Raw genomic sequence first — 17,173 nt, 5'->3', positions numbered from 1 at the left:
CTCCTGTGTTCCCCAATAAGAATAGCTGTGCCTCCCCAATTAACCTCGTTATTTTGCTCAGGGGGAACTTCATCCGCATCCTTCCCTTAAGGGGCAATGATGTGGCGTATTGTGTCCTTATTCCCAACCCAGTTGCTGAAAGCTAACTTTCTACATTCTAGTAAAGTCTCTTAATTTATTTTCTATTTTAATTACCTGCTTTAACATTAGATTCCTCCCGCAGTTCAGTATGCCATCCACCATCCTGTCTGCACTCCCACTACCTGACACGCTGGGCTTCACAGATTTTTCCCTTATGCTTAAGTCAAACGACAGAAGCAGTTTGAACAGGGAATGCCAGAAAGGCACGTCCTGTGCTCGGGAATCAGTTCAAGGGGCATGGAAGAGAACTGGATGCGTAGGTGGGAGCCTGCAATTTGGGGATGAAGCTGCTCAAGGTTAGAAGACTAACGTGGGGGTCACAAGTACGTGGTGGCAGTGATGTGCACGCTGCGGTTGTGCCACCAGATGCCCCTCACACCAAGCCTGCTCACGGCAGAGGGAACTTAAATCGAACCAAAGCGACTTCTGTCAACAAACCTACCCCATTACTGAAATTGGTATTTTTCTTCCCTTGTGTTTTCCTGAGCCATTCATCACAGTGCCTTTATACTGCAGCTGGTATATTGCAAATTGTCCTCAGCTGCCAATCAAGCTTCAAGAAACTTCATTATAAACGAAACAGAGCTTCTAAAACAAGATAGAACACAAATACAAAAAAGCAAGGTGGGAGGAAAGCAGATTGTAAAAATCACCAATTTTTCCCATCTAATACTTTCATGTATTTATTTCCTTTGGAGGACGTTTTCTGCCAAAGAGTGATAATGAAAACAAATATGTATTCCAAACAGCCTAGATACATCAGTTCTATTTCTCCAGGAGACTTCTTGTGTAGAGCTCACAACTAGCTGCATATACATTGTTCTGATATAATGATTCTGCAGAGCAGAACTTTTCTTTGAATTCATTGGATTTTCTTATCCTTTGATATTCTGCAGTCCAATCAAATACTCAAAGCTAATGGTGTAATGTCTGCTACTTCAACGCTCTTAGCTACCTCCTCTCCCTGCAGTGCCAGAATAATTTCAGAAACAAAACCGCACTGATCTGGATACTTGCAGGACCCGTGAGTTTTATTAGTGCTGCCATTTGGGAGCAGGACAGAATTATCTTCATTATACAGATGGAAAATGGAAGCAAAGGGATACTTGCCACAGCCGTATTGCAAGTATTTACAATTTAACCTGCTTCTGAGCTAGAGCACAGGCATGTTGGCTAGGTACATTTTGTGCAGGACATGGGGAGGAAGATGGAGGCAGACCTCTCTGAACATCTCAGTTTCAAGCTGGGCATCTGTCTTTACAAGAGATTCCCATGGATGCTTTTACTTACCTCAGAGTAGGTCAGCAGGCATGGAAAGGCAGCAAACCCACCAGACCAAGACAGAGCCAAGGAATTGTGAACATTTGGGGCAGGGGAACAGGCTGTGTCTCCACCCCTTTTAGGCTCAGTCCTTCTGCACTGTGAACTCCTGCAGCCTGGACATGGGACAGTGACATTGAGGAGCCCACGGGGCCAGCCAAGGAGCTGCTCCAGCCCTTGGAGCTCCCTGCTCAGCCTGGCAAGTGTAAGGGCATAGCCCTGCTGCATGTGCTTCTCTGGAACCACCACTCACCTCTGCTCCCAAACGCCGTGCCGACCTCTGGGGTGAGGGGAACAGACTTCTGCTGTAAGCCTGCACATCTCTAGAAAAGGAAAGACAAAGGACTGTGGGCCAGATGCAACATCTTAAAGAGAAAATAACTACAGTTGTGGGGAATAGGATGGCAGTTTGAGAGACATCTGGTTTTTGGATATAAAAAAGGATCTTTATTTCTGCTTTAAAGCACCCATAAAACCTTAAGGATCTGTGAGAGGCTAGAATAAATGCAATAGACCTTTCTATAGTGTGTGCAGAAGGATTTAAGTGCATTTTTAATTATTAAAACCATGAAAATAGCATATTTATCACTGCTGCAGAATCCTCCTACCACAGTGATGTTTCTGGAGATGCAGCAAAGGGCCCTCTTTGACGGAGGGGGGTCCTTCAATGAAAGGAAAGGAAATTCCACCACCAAATCAGATCATTATTTTTTGCAATTTAGAAAGGTTTCCTAAAGGGGTGGGTCAGGTCACTAAAGGAGCTGTGCTAGCAACAACAAAAATTTGAGGTCTTTCCAGAAAGCAAAAGCAGTCTTAAACTAACATAGATGGAAATTACTGTCATCACCTTGAGCCCCTGAAAAGGGTTTCTGTGAAGATAAAGCATCACAGAGGACAGACAAGTGTTAACTACATTAGTCAACTGCACATCTGTGGCTGGCAGGAGACTTTCACTCAAAGCAAGCTGTTCCCATAAAGAGAAGAAAAACCACAAATCTTCATCTTTGCCTTTGGATAATTTCATATTATTTTGTAGGTGGGCCCTTAAACCTCTTGGTTCCTATAACTGCAAAAATAAAGATAACAAGAGTCTTCATCTACAGGACAGACATACCGTGAGCATGATTTAATTGAACTCTAAAAGATTCACATCTGCTGATAATGAAATCCTGCCGAGTTCCAATAAGCAGCTAAATCTGTCCAAGGAAACCCAGGGAATCCTTGGCAAAAGGAACAGAAAATTCAAAGCTCATTCCCCAGGTCAAGACTGGAATACTTTTGCTCTGTTAAAAAAAGAAATAATTTACTCACTAGTGCAGAAGAACACATGTAGAAGGAAAAATATAAAATGAATTAGCCTTCCCAAACAAAATAAAAAAATTAACACCATTATCCAAAAAGCAAATAATTCCTGGGTAGATAAAGTAAGTGTGTGTGTGTGTATTCAAACCCCAGAGCACTGAAGACAGTAAGGCACTTTTCTGCTCAGAAGTAAAATGCCTTTTGAAAAGGTTTTGAACTCATTTGCGGATAATAAGTTACAGCTTCCAAATGAGTGTAGCATAAATATTTTACATGACATACAATAAGCTTTGTGTCGAGAGCCTGGAAAACGTGGGGGTTTTATTTGCCATCACAGTGGAAGAATCAATTTCAATTGATCAGCTTCCACAGCAGAAGCAGGTGCTGTTTGCGTGCGTCTGTTGATGTAGTTGCTGCTGTTGGTTTCAGTTGAGCTCTTTAACTGTGGAAACATCTTTTTTGTTGCACAAGTAGCAAACAGCAGTCACTTCATACAATCTAGGGGAATATGTGTACAATTCCACAGAAGCTTGGTGCTGGAGAAGCTTTTGAAGTGATTAGGACTTGATTTGAAACACTGCTGGGAAAGCTCATGACTGTAAAGAACGAGGCCATGTGCTTATTTATTTCATAGGACATTACTTATCTAATAGGCTCTTAAAGGCTAATTTAAGAGCCTATTATCTAAAGGCTAACCCAAGACCTGACTTTCACCTCTACAGACTAGTATTCTCTCTCAGATGGCTCAAGTTCCCTCCATATTACAGTAATGAGGAGAATGCAGCTGAGATCAGGTCCTGCTGGGCTTCAAGCAACAGAAAATCCCTGCCCCTGGGACATTATTGTCTACGTAAGACAGAGTACAACAGGATGAAAAAAAAATTAAGTTCTCCAATTTCAGTAGCTAGACAACTGCACCAACTACAACCTGCTACTTGTCTCATCCTAGCACAACTATATGAAGCCCAAAAAAATTAAGAGTTGACTCTGCAACTTATATTTCACTTAAATTTGCCATTTCAATACTAACAGTTCAGCTCTGATGTCCCTACGTTGGGAAAGTCACTAAAAAGAGAGCAAGTGACCTCTAGGGTCCTCACTGGCACCAGTGGCTGGAACAGCTCATGCACACTGTGTAAGCACAGACCTGCACTGCAGACCAGGGGCATTTTTTGTTCTACCATCAAATCAAAGCTAAGTGCCAAACCAGTAGCAAAGCCAGGACAAAAGTCACAAGAGTCCTTCAGTTCTCGCCCTTTGCATTTCCTAGAGCACACTTCCCTCTGAGCCTTATTAAATATAATTGCTTAAACAAGGACAGCTATTTTTACATTTCAATTTATCTTGGCAAGTGTCTAAGCAAAGAAACACGAACAAAAGGAACATGTCTTCAGCTGATCATAATGCCATCAAATTAAGAGAGTATATTCTTTAAACATGGCAATGCCTGTCTCTGCCTGATCAGACCAAAAACGTGTTTCGACAATGGAAAACACAAAGTGCATTAGCAGGAGTGGAGGTGGAAGTGAGGTGCATCAAGAGGAGTGAAACAAGCAGAAAGCTAATGAGTATGAAGACTTTGACAAATCACATCCCACTCAGCCAAGTCGCACTCAAATACATTGTTTTCATGTGGGAACAACAGAATGTTTCAAGGATTTTTTAATATTATTAAAGCAGGACAAAAACTGAGATTCACCACAGACTATCTTCCTGAACCAGGAGCTGTACCTAAACTCATCATATGGCTATTGCCTTAACTGACAGTTTCCTCTGGATGTCTTGTCACTTTTCTGTCTATCCATTACACAGCAAAAAGGCCTACATTCCGTCTCAGCAGATAACTGCACCTCAAAGACTTTGGAAAAGCTACAGAAAACAAGTCAGCTAGGAACATGGTTGAGTAGTCTTCATGTGGAGTCTCTGTGTCACTGTTTGCATCTGTAAGACATTTCCTGGACGGGGCACGGCTCACCATCCTGATGCAGCAATTGCTGAGTGCTGCATTATGCTGGCTGTCAGATGAGATGATCTTGCAGTTGATTCTGGCCTTAAAGCTCAGACTCCCACAGACTCTGTGGCATCATTTCCCAAGATGCGCGTGCTAAAATTAGCAGAAGGAGGTGTTCTGACATGAGCTCTCCCTCATGGCAGGCTAATTTCAGAAACTGTAGCTACTTACCATGAAAACATTGCGGTCAGAAGTTTTACAGGATTCCAGATTTCTTATACATTTTGTTGCTGTATGGACAAAAAAAGATACCGACTTGCCCCTTCAATTTCATCAGCTGTAGTTAGAAATGATAGAGAACAGTAGGAGCAAGGAAGCAGTTCCAACTCCACAGCAATTTTGGAAGTATTGGAGCTCCCATCCAGCCTCATTTAGAGACTGAAGTTTACTCATATTCCAGCTAAACCATCTTTACCAAGGTACACTTGTGTGAAGGGAGCATATTTGGGTGAAGACATTGAGCCAGGAGCTCCACCTTGCTAGTTCCAGCTGTAGTATCTCACACATAAGCTACGTTATGTAATATACATAGAGGCATGTAAGATACACAAATATTTTAAGGTCCTTAGTTCAACCCCGAGTGTATTTGCTGAAGTTATAGCTGACACATTATCTTATTCAGACAGCGCCGTTCCCTGTGCGGGATTCAGAAAGACACGGTGTGGGATTCATTTCCACTGTTCATTGGAATCGTCTCCCCTAATAGCAGCAAAACAAGAGAAGAAATAAATAAAGCCAAGACAGACACAAAATAGAAATTACCTCAGTGATAAGCATCCTTCCCTGGAAACAACCTCATTTGCTTCTCTCCTCATTTATTAAACACTTTTATTGCAGTACTGCATTTAGAAGGGGAAAAAAAGGCTTTTTATATTGCTGCTGAGCTCTAGTTCTACTGCTGCCACAGGGTCACCGTCTGCACTCCCATTTCACTGACTGCCTGTGCCTATAGATATTGTAATTAATGATACTGAGGACTCCTTCAGCGTGCACCTAGTCACACTCGTTTTTGCATTATTTCTCTGGGCTCCAGCAGCCCTCACCATGCTGAGGCACATCAGGATTATACCAATAACCCACAAGCCAGGCTGGAGCTCTTCATTGCAGTGATGCAAAGCCAGGACATGCATCACCTCCCAGAGGCTTTGGGTTTCCCAGGGCATCTTCCTCAGGCTCTTCTCAAAAGCATCCCAATTGTCTTCTTTCCTGCTAGATACTTCAGCAGCATTGCAGCCAACCTCTCTACAAGAGGCTGCCACTCCTTCACCTTTTTTCAGGTTTCCTTATCCAGCTGCAGATCACAACCAACTCAAGGAAGTTCCCAAACATTCGGCGAAGGGTTTTGGAATGACAGATACCAAAGACACAGAGTCAGACAACAAAAGGATAAAGTAGAAGAAGAAATGGATGAAACCACATAGTCCAGAAGTCAAATCAGGAAAAAAAAAAAAAAAAAGAGAACAGTGATTAATTATTTTTTTCCTTTAAGTCTCAAAGTCGAAACAAAAAATGAGAACTCTGGGCAAAGAAGCCTGATACCAACCCAGAAGCAGAGTTGCAAACCCCTGCTAAGTAAAACAGCTGAAAGTCTGCTTAGTGTTGGCATGCAGCAAAAGGAGCACAGCTAGTTTCTAGCATGCCGGTTTGGACTTGGCTGGTCTCTCAGTTAAACCAATTTGGTTTCTGCCTGTAAAGTGAACAACTTTACTAAGGAAGAAATCAAAGGAGAATTAACGTGGAGCATCCAGAAGAAATTTCCATCCCTAACATACCTCTCGTTCATTCTCTGTGTCTGCCTCATTAAGGAGGCTTCAATGAAATCTTTTCAAAAAACACACAGCACAAAAACAATGAAGTGATTGCGGTTTGCAAGGAAGTGGGATGCAATTAGCATATGAACATCAAAATGTTTCTGCAATTTCCATTTGCTGTGTGTTGTCTACATCTTTTCACATTCCTACTGCTTTTTTCCTCCCCAATTCTGTTCCAATTCCAATCCCTTAGCTAAAATCCAAGGTTAAAATAAACAACGACAAAGAAATTGTTCCAGTGAGTAGTCCCAACCAGCACCAACTCACACTGAATTGCACATGAGAGTTACCTGCTACCACCATAGAACCAGCTAATGATGGATGTACTTTTGTTGGGGCCCCATTCAAAGTGATCTTCGTTTATGTGCATTGCAATACAGAACTGAGTAAATTAACGTTCCTTTTGGTCTGTGCTTTGCTCGATCTTAAAGCATTTGAGTGTAACAATTTGGTTAATCTCTCAAATTTCCTGCAGTTATCCTTTGTGTTCGGGCTGCACAACAGCAAATAGGGTTACCATTAATAAATTGGCTTCAGGGGAGGGAAGGAGAGAAGACAACAAGAGAGGGAAGGGAAATTCGGCAGTTTTTGCCTTGTCCTTTTATCAGTGCAGACTTCTGGTTAGCAGCATTACAGACCACAAGAGGTAGAGCAAGATTTCTTAGAAAACTAAGCAATCAGGTCTCCTCAGTTAGGAAAAAGTATTCTCATGCACAGAAAACAAAATTGGTGGAAGGAAAGGATGTGAGATCAGCTATTTCTTTATAGATTTAAAAATATATTCAACCTAGGAGATGCACAGTTAAAATTATTTTTCTATTCCAGAATTTGCATAAAGTCTAGGTTTTTGTCCAAAAATATATTCTTTAGCCCTGATATTTGAATATCCAATAAAGGTCCTTCACCTTTTTTCCCCCCCTCAAGCTATTACAATGCTTCACTTTTCTGAGCAGGTCTCTATCTATAGCATCCTTCAGTGACAGAGGCATACGAGAGAAGGCATCCTTGTTCACACCGTGCCCAAAGAGCCCAGACAGGTGAGCCAAAATTTTCAGTGAAGTAAAACAAAAAAGCATTTGGTCTTCTCTGTGCAAAGGACTGCAATCCTCTGCATTTTGTAATAACACAATAAATCAGGATCAACTGCTGCTTGTATTCTGCAGGGCTACAGGGGAGCTGTTTGAGGAGACAAAGAATTGGGGCCCATGATTTAGCACCATTGAAACTGGTGCTCAGAAACCCTGGAGCACAGAGTACTGTTCAGGTAATGTTAGAGCAGAGAGAGGTGAATAAATGTCACTACAGAGCCCTAGAAATACTGTCAGAAGAAACAGACCCATAGTTGAACATAGTGATAAAGAAATAGCTATTTATACTGCAATCTGCTAGAGAACAGCCCAACAGGGTTTTGATTTGCCCCAGGACAGGTCACCTTCTGATGCAGTGTGACTGACACAAAGGTGCTCTGCTGGGAACAGAGGTTGGGTGACTGGGGATTGCACACAACCTGCTCACAAAGCTCTCAGCTCTAGGCCTGCGTCTGCTTTGAGAAAGAATCCTCTGCTCAGGCCAAAACAGCTCAGATGTGCAGTTCTTCTGTAGCCTGGCATTTATCAGCTCATTAAATAATCAATAGTTACCTTACGAGACTGCTTCCTGTTTCCTCCATCTAATTCGGCATGATCTTTGCTTCCCTAATCATGGGAGGATGCTTCTTTTAGACTGAATTAGCAAATGCCAGTGTGCCCTTCCAGGCCCTGATGTTTCAACTTGGCGCACACCAGATGGAAGGATGCTGACTGCTATGTTGAGCAGTTAATAAACATTTCTCTCCAGACACCTGGGCTACTTTCTGTTTCCTCTACACATTAAGAGCGTTTCTTTTACCCCATCCTCCACCTCCCCTACTCAATCCACTGACTCACTTGCATCCTCTAGGTCAGGTTTAAGTACAGCTCCCTCGTGCAGCTCAATTGCCTTTATACTGGCTGCACACCTCGGTGCCACCAGCAGCCAGGACACTGCTTCCCGTGCAAGTGCTTTATGCAGCATCTGCACCATCCCTGTCCTGATAATCCATGCAACACCAGTTGTTAGAGGCGCTGAAACACCTGCCAACCTTTCATTTTACTGTCAAAAACTGCCTACTTCAGGCAAAAGAAACAATCCCCTTGTAGCCATGCAGGACATTTAAAACAGGCTCTTTGTGTTAGAGCTGTATAGCTGGAACTTAGGAAACAACTCCATTAGTTAGTGCCAACGAATGCAGTCCTTACAAAGGTGAAGAGAAGAGCTTCTCTTGTTCTCTGAGGCTTGTAAAGAATCTACCTTAATGAAGAGGCACTGGAAAGCAATTCAAAGCCCACGCAGCCCTGAAGTGGCAGAGTGCTGCATGTGAATTCCAGCCTGGGTGTGCTGCCATCTGAGCTCAGGACTGTTCCTGCTCTCCAGCAGTCCCTCGTCTCCCATTTTCTGATCCCTGAAGGTTCTTCTGGGTCCCTTTTGCTCCGCAGTACATTACATGTTGCTAAGCGGTAGATCCTGTGCCCATACAGCTGTTCCATGGAGGGGGTCCCCTCTTCCCCAGTCAGAGCCGCAGGGAAGATCATTCCTGCCCTGGTTGCAATACATGCCAGAGAAGGTTAATAAATATTTATAGGCCTAAATGCTCAGAGGTGCAAACAATCACGTCTTTTGCAAATGTCACAGAACATGGTATAGTCTAGGCAGATCCCCAAGCGCCAAACTATGTAGTCAGATCCTGCTTTTGCTAATGCAAACAAAGAACATTAACTGCAACTTCCCAGAGCATGCGGAAGTCAGTGCATTAACCAAGCTGCCACTCCAAACAAAGCAACAGTCCCTTCCAGGCCTTTTGGCCACTCCAGCTACTGCTGTTACTTAAAGCAGAGCAACAACAAAAAACCACAAGCACTTCCAGAACCCGCTGTGCACTGGATGCCCCTAGCAGACAAGTCTCTGCCCTAACTGGCTTGCAGACTAAGTACGAACAGCAGTGTTGCTCCATTTGAGTCACAGCTTTGGTTGGAAGGGACATCAAAGATCATCTCGGATGGAGCATTCACAACTTCTCTGGCCAACATTTTCCAGAGCCTCACCACCCTCTGAGCGCAGAATTTCCTAACATCTCTTCTAAGTCTCCCCTCTATTAATTTAAAACCATTCCCCCTTGCCCTATCATTACCTGCCCAAGTAAAAAAGTTGCTCTCCATCTTTTATAAGTTCCCTCTCAGTATTGAAAAGCTGCAATGTCTCCCCAGAGCCTTCTCTTCAGGCTGCACGTCCCTGCTGTCAGCCTTTCTTCACAGAGAGGTGCTCCAGCCTCTGATCATCCTCGTGGCCGCCTCTGGACCCGCTCTAACACTTGCTAAGAAGGCAAAGAGACTTGCCCAGAATCAGAGCTTCAACCACTTAAGCACCTGTCTTGCCTCAGTCGCAGCATTTCATATACACACACGCTTAGATTTGATAACACATCAGCTACCAAATCTTCTGCTGACGTTTTGGCTACTGAAATATTGTTCTCTCTCTCTTTTTACACAGTATGGTGTGCAATTCATGCATGCTCAAAAGCACTTTCTACCTCTGCAGAGGGAGTACTGTGGAGTCAAGAGTATTGGTCTTTCCATCTATCACAGGATTGAAACAGCACATCCTCAAAATTGCATGAAAATGCAGGGTGTGGTGTTTGCTTTAGTCGAACTTGTCATTTGCAAAATAGAGGTCTCAATTCTAATATGGAAAATCATAGACACGGTAAAGGACAATGGTGATTGTACAAACGTAAGAGACAGAAATTGCAGTTATTCACCGAACAAGCAAAAAAAAAGCCAACCATCTGTGACCCAGCAAGTGACCTCTTTCACGCTATTGTATTCTCCGAGAGCTTTGAGTGTTTGTGCTACAGCCTAAAGTTACTAGATTCAGGAGCCACTTTGCACTGAGAAATACAATAATTTCTTGTTTTGTGTATTAATGGAATGGGGAGAAATCAATCCCATCATCTTTGGGAAGGATTTTTTAATGCAACAAACAAATGTTCTCTGACCATGTGAAGATAAGCCATAAATAACAGGGGAAAAATAAGCAAAATCCTTTCCCTGCTTGCTTGCATCTTAGACCACGTGCAGAACCACCGATGACACCAACAGATTCATTGTTTCAAACTCCATGTCCTGGGGCTTTTGAAATGAAAGACTTCTAAATTGCTGCCAATTAATTGCACTACATGTATTTGTATTCTTGGTAGAGCAAAAGTGAGAATCAGTTACCGAGTTTTTAAATGAAGAGAACAAGCGTTGCAGCCTTTTTTGGTTTTGTTCCCCTTCCTCCAAACTTTTGCATGCCATTTCTGTTAATGATTTAAACACATTTGACACTCATGCTAAACATACATCATCAGTACGTGACACAAGTTCTCAGAAACTGCTTTTGGTGTTGGCCTCCCCTGGATATACGTGTAGCTCCCCTGTGTAGCTCCCCTGGCTTCTGCCAACACCTGCAGCCTGGCCCCACCACCTTGGCTGCCCCCATCCCAGAGGGCAGACCCCACATCACAGACCAGCAGCAGCAAATGCAGGTTGTACCCACCTCTTGTAAACATTCTCAAGGGGAACGAGTGGTAACAGATGCAGGGATGAATTTTCTTCTTGGTCTGTGGTCTGCAGGTCGGTGGAGTCCAGCAGAGACCTCAATTCCAGAATTACCACGGAAGTTTTAGGAGAGCACACAAGGACTGAGCTCCCCACCTTTGGTACAGTATTACAACCACTGGAAGGCCAGGAGTCCTTGCTGGTGTATTAGAATGGTGTTGCTGTTTTTGTGCATTTTGTTGTTCTTTCTAAGCTCGTTTCTTGGAAAAAAGCCAGCACTATTTGCTTCTTGGGCAGAGAATATGGAATTACTGTAAATTATATTGAAAAAATCAGATTCATTCACTGCTGTGATAATTGATCTCCCAATCTGTCTCAGAGAGTTAGCAGCTGGTAAGAAAATAAAATGTAATTTAGAATTTTATTATTTTAAAAGAAACTAACCTAAGCATGGCCACAAATAAGGGGAGCAAGGGAAAGCAAGTTTCTTATTTGCCAGTCCTAATCCTAAATATTGATAAGAAAGCAAAACAAGAGATGGATGTCCAGGTATTTGAGAAATTCACAGTACATTAGCAGCAGGCATCTTACACACCACAGGTGGATCTTCCCTTGCAAATACTTGCGTGCAGCAGTACCTCAACCCTATGAAAAAGGATTATGGACAGTGACTTCCCTGGAGCAGAGGCTCTGTATTGGGCTGACACCATTAGTAGAGTTGGTATTGATGCTGTCAAACTGATACACCCCAAGTAACTCTAAGACTCAACTCCTCTATAAAAGCCTCTATAACCGGACCCAAATTCCCTGGCAAGTTTTGACTGTGTTCAGTTCAGGCCCCCAAAGAGACAGGAATCAGACCCCAAACCTGGCATTCATGGCTGTTCTCATCAAGCCTCTTATGTAAGCCCATGCTTACTTAGATTATACCACACACGCAGATGGAGACAGGATTTGATTTTTGTATTGAGATTAGCTGCAAGGAAATGCATTTTTATCTGCTGGGAGTAGAATGAAAGAACTCCATAATTCACAATAACCCAATAACTTACGAAGTGATCAGCCAAACAGTGTTTTCAGGTAGCTGAAAAATACCGTGCTGTCACCAGTAATAAAACAAGAATGATAACACTCTTCCCTGGCCAAAGTGGACCAACTCAAGCAAAGGAATGGACATGATGTCATTAGAAACCTGAGCTAATGGTGTAAGGCTGATGGCAAGATCCTGACTGGAGCCAGCTCAGTCTGGCAGCCCCATTTGAAAGCAACAGATAAACACATTAAGCTCTTAATTGCCATCATGCCTTAAGCATTCAATATGGAGCATCTTTTACCTTATTTCCCTCTGTCCTTCACGGGATGAACGGCAGGCGGGGTTGGCAGAGCCTGGTGCTGACAGGATGTCTCAGCAAGGCAGCTCTCCACGCAGCACATCAGAGGCTGAGATGGAAGGCCTCACTCCTGACATGGAGTTCAGCAGGTTGGACTGAAACGATTTCACCAATAATTCATGACTCCCGCAGATAATTCATCCTGTTGTACTAGAGGCTTTGATATATCATGAAACAAGTTATTAGCTGGAGTAGTCTTCTTTTCCAATTACTTTTGTAATAGAACTAAAGAGCTGCGAGAGCCCTGACGTCTCAGTCATCTCATTGAATTGGAGCCTTTCTGACAGCACGGGGTTAGCCAGTCTCACACTCACTTGTGTGCTCCCACACCTGCTGCAGCAGGAGGCAGCTGCGCACAGCATCCCTGGGGCACAGCAACAAGAGTTGTGCCCACAACTCAGGACACACGTGTGATCACGCTGACCTGCCGGGTCTATTTTGCCTGTTCTCCACTAATCCTCACCTCCAGAAGTCAAACTGGCATCGCAGTTGTGTGGTCATTCTCTTCCAGCTGCTGTGTTGTCACTGGAGGTCAGTAGTTCAGATCATTTTCTTGTTTTGCTGTTTCCGATTTACATGGTAATAGTATCTAGGAGTTCAAATCTCAGCTAGGAACACACGCTGCCAAGACAACTTGTTCTGAGGCTGGAAATGGGTTAATGTACTTAGACTCACAAAGAAGGCTAACTCAACACATGGCAATATACTTTTTTAATTACTCATTTTGCATCATTGAAAGGCTTCATAGTGGTTGGTTAAATCAATTCACATTACTTCACTGGTTCACTGCTTTTCCCCCGCTTTTGTTATAGATTCCGTATTTCAATTGCATGACGGCCCAGAGCCTGATGGTAAGGCCTTTTTTATTTTATAAATCAAAAATAAATTAAGAAAACCTTGGTCCAGCAACACGTCTCCAGACTTTTCTTCACCATCACAACTGCTGTAAAAACACAGCTTTCATCTCCCTAGCAGGAAGGAAGAGCAGCAGCGAGCAGCCTAAGCAGGGAACTCATTATTTACTGCCCAGACCTTGTACCAGCTCAACTCCTACCATCACAACATCAAACCCTGGGTTCTTACCCTTAACTTTCCAGCTCTGCGCCTTTGGAAAAGTTACATTCTGCCTCCTCCAGCTCCCAGTTTTTCCCTTTTGACTGCAAGATGCCACAGAATACGGGAGCCTCATATCCAAGGACAACAACAAGCTCATGAACTACAAATACCAAAGGAAAGGTAAAGGGGAGGTTTTGCCTATGTAAGGACGGAATAAACTGATCACCTTGTTCTGTTACTTAGGAGGTTTTACTGATTGCATCAACAGGTTATTTTGATACGATTTCAGGGCTCATGCTTTGTCTCAGTACAATGACACCCACCTCAGTGGCATCTGACAAGCACGAGGTTTTCTTTGCTCCCTTCTGGTGCTCGGGGTGGCTGTGACAACGACCTGAAGGTAATTATCCAGCAAGGTCACTGCACCACGGAGTGCAGGACAAAAGCAGTTGCTTCTCAGTCCTCTATTGCTGGAAGGCCACAAGGTTAAACAACTGAAAAATGCTGTGAGCTGTTTTCCCCTTGCAGGCTTTCATGCAGTTGTGAATTCAGTTTCCTCTCCTGCCTACAAGCTGATTATTAGTATAATGTTTATTATGTCTCAGGGAGGTAATAAATTGGCAGCATAGTACAAGTTGCATCAGCACGAATGCAGCTGTTACATGACAGCTATGAAGAATGGAGGAAGAGTTAAAAAAAGCTCCTGAAAATTTATGTGGAATCGCCAGTAAGCAAAGAAAGCAGGTTTCACACCAAGTCACCTTCAATTTACCCAACCAGCACGGCAGCACCAGGAAACTCTTGGACTGGAAAGCACCCAAGCACCACCTCAGCCCCATGTACAACCGCTGCTTGCAGAGGCACTGGGCTCAGTCCCTAGGCTGGGAGCTTCTGATTTATTTGCTGATGGGAGAGAGCCCCTCAGCAGGCCTCTCCAAAGTGCTTTAAAGAGACTGATAAGCTGCACACCACAAGCCTGGTGCTCAGCCAACAGCCCAGGCACCGCAGAGCAGCAGCTCCTGCAAAGCCCCAGGGTGGGCTCTGGCACCCTGCGAGATGTGAGCAAAGAAAGCGACCCCAGAGTTGGTGTGCTCACCAAGACACATCTGCTCCCTCGCTCTGCAAGGACTCCACGTTATTACACAAAATTTAAGGAGGATTTCTTAATCATTCTGCATCGCTATGGTAACACGAGGCAGCCACAAACAACACCATGCGAGGTCCCACACAGGTGAGGGAGAGAGACCTCCTGTCACAGAGCACCTCTGAGCTTACCCAGGATGTCAGAGTGAGCCAGGGAAGGGGAGCACAGGAAGAAAAACCCAGCCCAAGGTTTCTCTGCTAATTAGTAACTGAAGAATTAACATTGCAGAAGAATCCAGAAGCCCAAGTCACCTCTCAGTGAACGCCTGGGCTGGGTGCTGTACAAAAGAGAGGGGAGGGAAAAGGCTTTGCTACAGAATTATGACTGCAAATAAACCACAGCGCACAAAAATTGAAAGCCATTTATTTAAGATATGGGTAAGCAGCACAAGCTGCGATAACTTAAGCAAGATGTGCAAGTATGCAGAATATTAGTGGTCCCACAGTAGCCACTCCAAGACCTCATCCTGCAATAAATGAAAGTTTCTCACCCCTGGAACAAAAGGAGGGAGCTTCCCCAAGCCCCACAGCACACCAGCTAACCTCGTGGCTTCCCTGCCCAGATGTTCCCTTAAAGCCTGACCTCGGCTGGGCACTCTCCTGGGGTGCACACTTGTGTCAGCACAGAAGTGGATCTCCTGCTGTTATTTCAGAGCCCTGCTTGTTTCACACAGGAGCCTCCAGGCAGCACTTGTTGCATTACAGGCTGGGTGTGGGCAGGGGAAGTGAGATTCCTTTTATATCACTGCAAGAAAATGATTAGATAATTACTCAGCAGGTAAAGCAGAACATATAGGAAAGGGCTGTTCTCATCATCACTCCTTGAAGCATCTTGTCTATATTATTAGGAAATGATGTATTTGTGCCAGGCTAATTCATATGGATTGTAATTTCGGGACATAAATTACCCCCTGTCATGTGCGCTCAGTGCAGAGGAACAGCAGCAGAGATGCTAAATGTTTAAACAAATTTTGTTAACAAGCTTTTTTTCTCAGCCTCCTGCCCACTTCCCCCCCATCTGCTGGTGGCAGGGTGGGGAGGAGGGAAGCCTGCACTGCTGGAAGCACACCCGGGCTGCAGGAGACAGAGGGCTGAGAAGGGAGACAGCCCGGGCACAATTTGCAAAGGAGGTGGGGTAATGCAGGGCTTGGAGGTGGAACACCCTGCTGAGCCCCCGTAGAAATAAATAGGAAGGCTCAGAGACCAGAGTCCTTTTGTCCAGCTTGGTCAGGATGGTTTGGCAGGATTCAAAGCAAGCTGGAGTGCTGCAGAGCTGCTCCTACAGGCACTCTGCCTTCGGACAAACCTTCCCTCCCTCCCAGTCATGAACCTGTCAGCCTCATTCCTCACGTTCCACACATCACGCTGACCCAAAAACCAGGGCCAAAGGGCTCTGAGCACCACTTGATCTCACCACAAAGGCAGGCTGTGACAAAGGAAGCTTTAGATGTAAGCTCCCCTTAATTACTGCTGTTATTTACAAGGCTACGGTTTTTACTGGGTTGCATACTAAGCAGTTGTCAAGTGCAGCTGTACATATATTTATTGCGGAAATATGTCCTAAAACAGTCTAGGTTACCTCTTGTAACTTATTCATAGGTTTTGTCATAGACAGAATTGTTTAATGGTGCAAGAAATACATATATAAAAGTAGTATATGTTCTGCTTTCCTGATGATAGGGACATGGTCCATCAAGTGAGTAAATTAATTTAGTGTATGTGGAGGAGGAGGAGGACAGGAACGAAGGAGAATTCCCCTTGAGAAGCTCAGTATCCAGCCAACGAGCTCCTCTTTTCTAATCTACTGCTCTGAACAGTTTCTAAGAGTTTTCTGGAGTGTGCAGAACATCCACGGGGCAGTGCTCAGAAGGCTCTTGGAAGGATGGGAAAGCACCTTTTCTCCCTCACAAGTCTGAGCGGTCAAATAGTTTTTCTTCCTTCCATACCTGGTACCTGCCCCAACTTGACATAAAGTCTTCTCCACCCCAAAAAGGAGACACTGCATTCCTCCCTGGTGTTTCACCACCAGGGCACAAGCTTTCTTCTCATGCTCTAAATGCACAGGAATTATCTCTGCCTGCTTTGGATTTTCACTTTGGAGATGGTTCACTGGGTCACTTCCTCAAACCATTTCTCACCATCACCTTCCAAAGTACATTAGGGTGCCAAGAACCCTTTCCGATGGTGGAGTCAGAAGCGGGGCTTGAAAAGTCCTAAACCAAAGGACACGGCATCCTGCAACCCAAAACACAAATGACATGAAGAAGTGGGTCTGCATTTTCCCTTGCATCAGGCAACAACTCCTTGGGGCATGTAGGTAAGCTTAAGGCATGTCAGGGTATTCTTGAGGCCAGCATCACCCATGCCTGGATCTAAGGTATAAAA

The 17,173-nt window shown here is 44.2% G+C and overlaps 1 non-coding gene across 10 annotated transcripts in view; it reads right to left on the bottom strand.

Moving 5' to 3' along the window:
• Positions 1-17,173, bottom strand: part of LOC110353790 (uncharacterized) — a 161,516-nt gene that overhangs the window by 132,463 nt on the left and 11,880 nt on the right. For all 10 annotated transcript variants that reach the window (XR_011804804.1, XR_011804807.1, XR_011804809.1 and 7 more), the window contains exon 2: positions 1,715-1,784. This is a non-coding gene — a transcript (uncharacterized protein). The remainder of the gene's footprint in view (positions 1-1,714; positions 1,785-17,173) is intronic.

This window comes from Anas platyrhynchos, chromosome 24 (genome assembly GCF_047663525.1).
Source record: "Anas platyrhynchos isolate ZD024472 breed Pekin duck chromosome 24, IASCAAS_PekinDuck_T2T, whole genome shotgun sequence".
In the NCBI taxonomy this organism is placed as follows: domain Eukaryota; kingdom Metazoa; phylum Chordata; class Aves; order Anseriformes; family Anatidae; genus Anas; species Anas platyrhynchos.
This window is presented reverse-complemented; position numbering and strand designations above follow the sequence as displayed.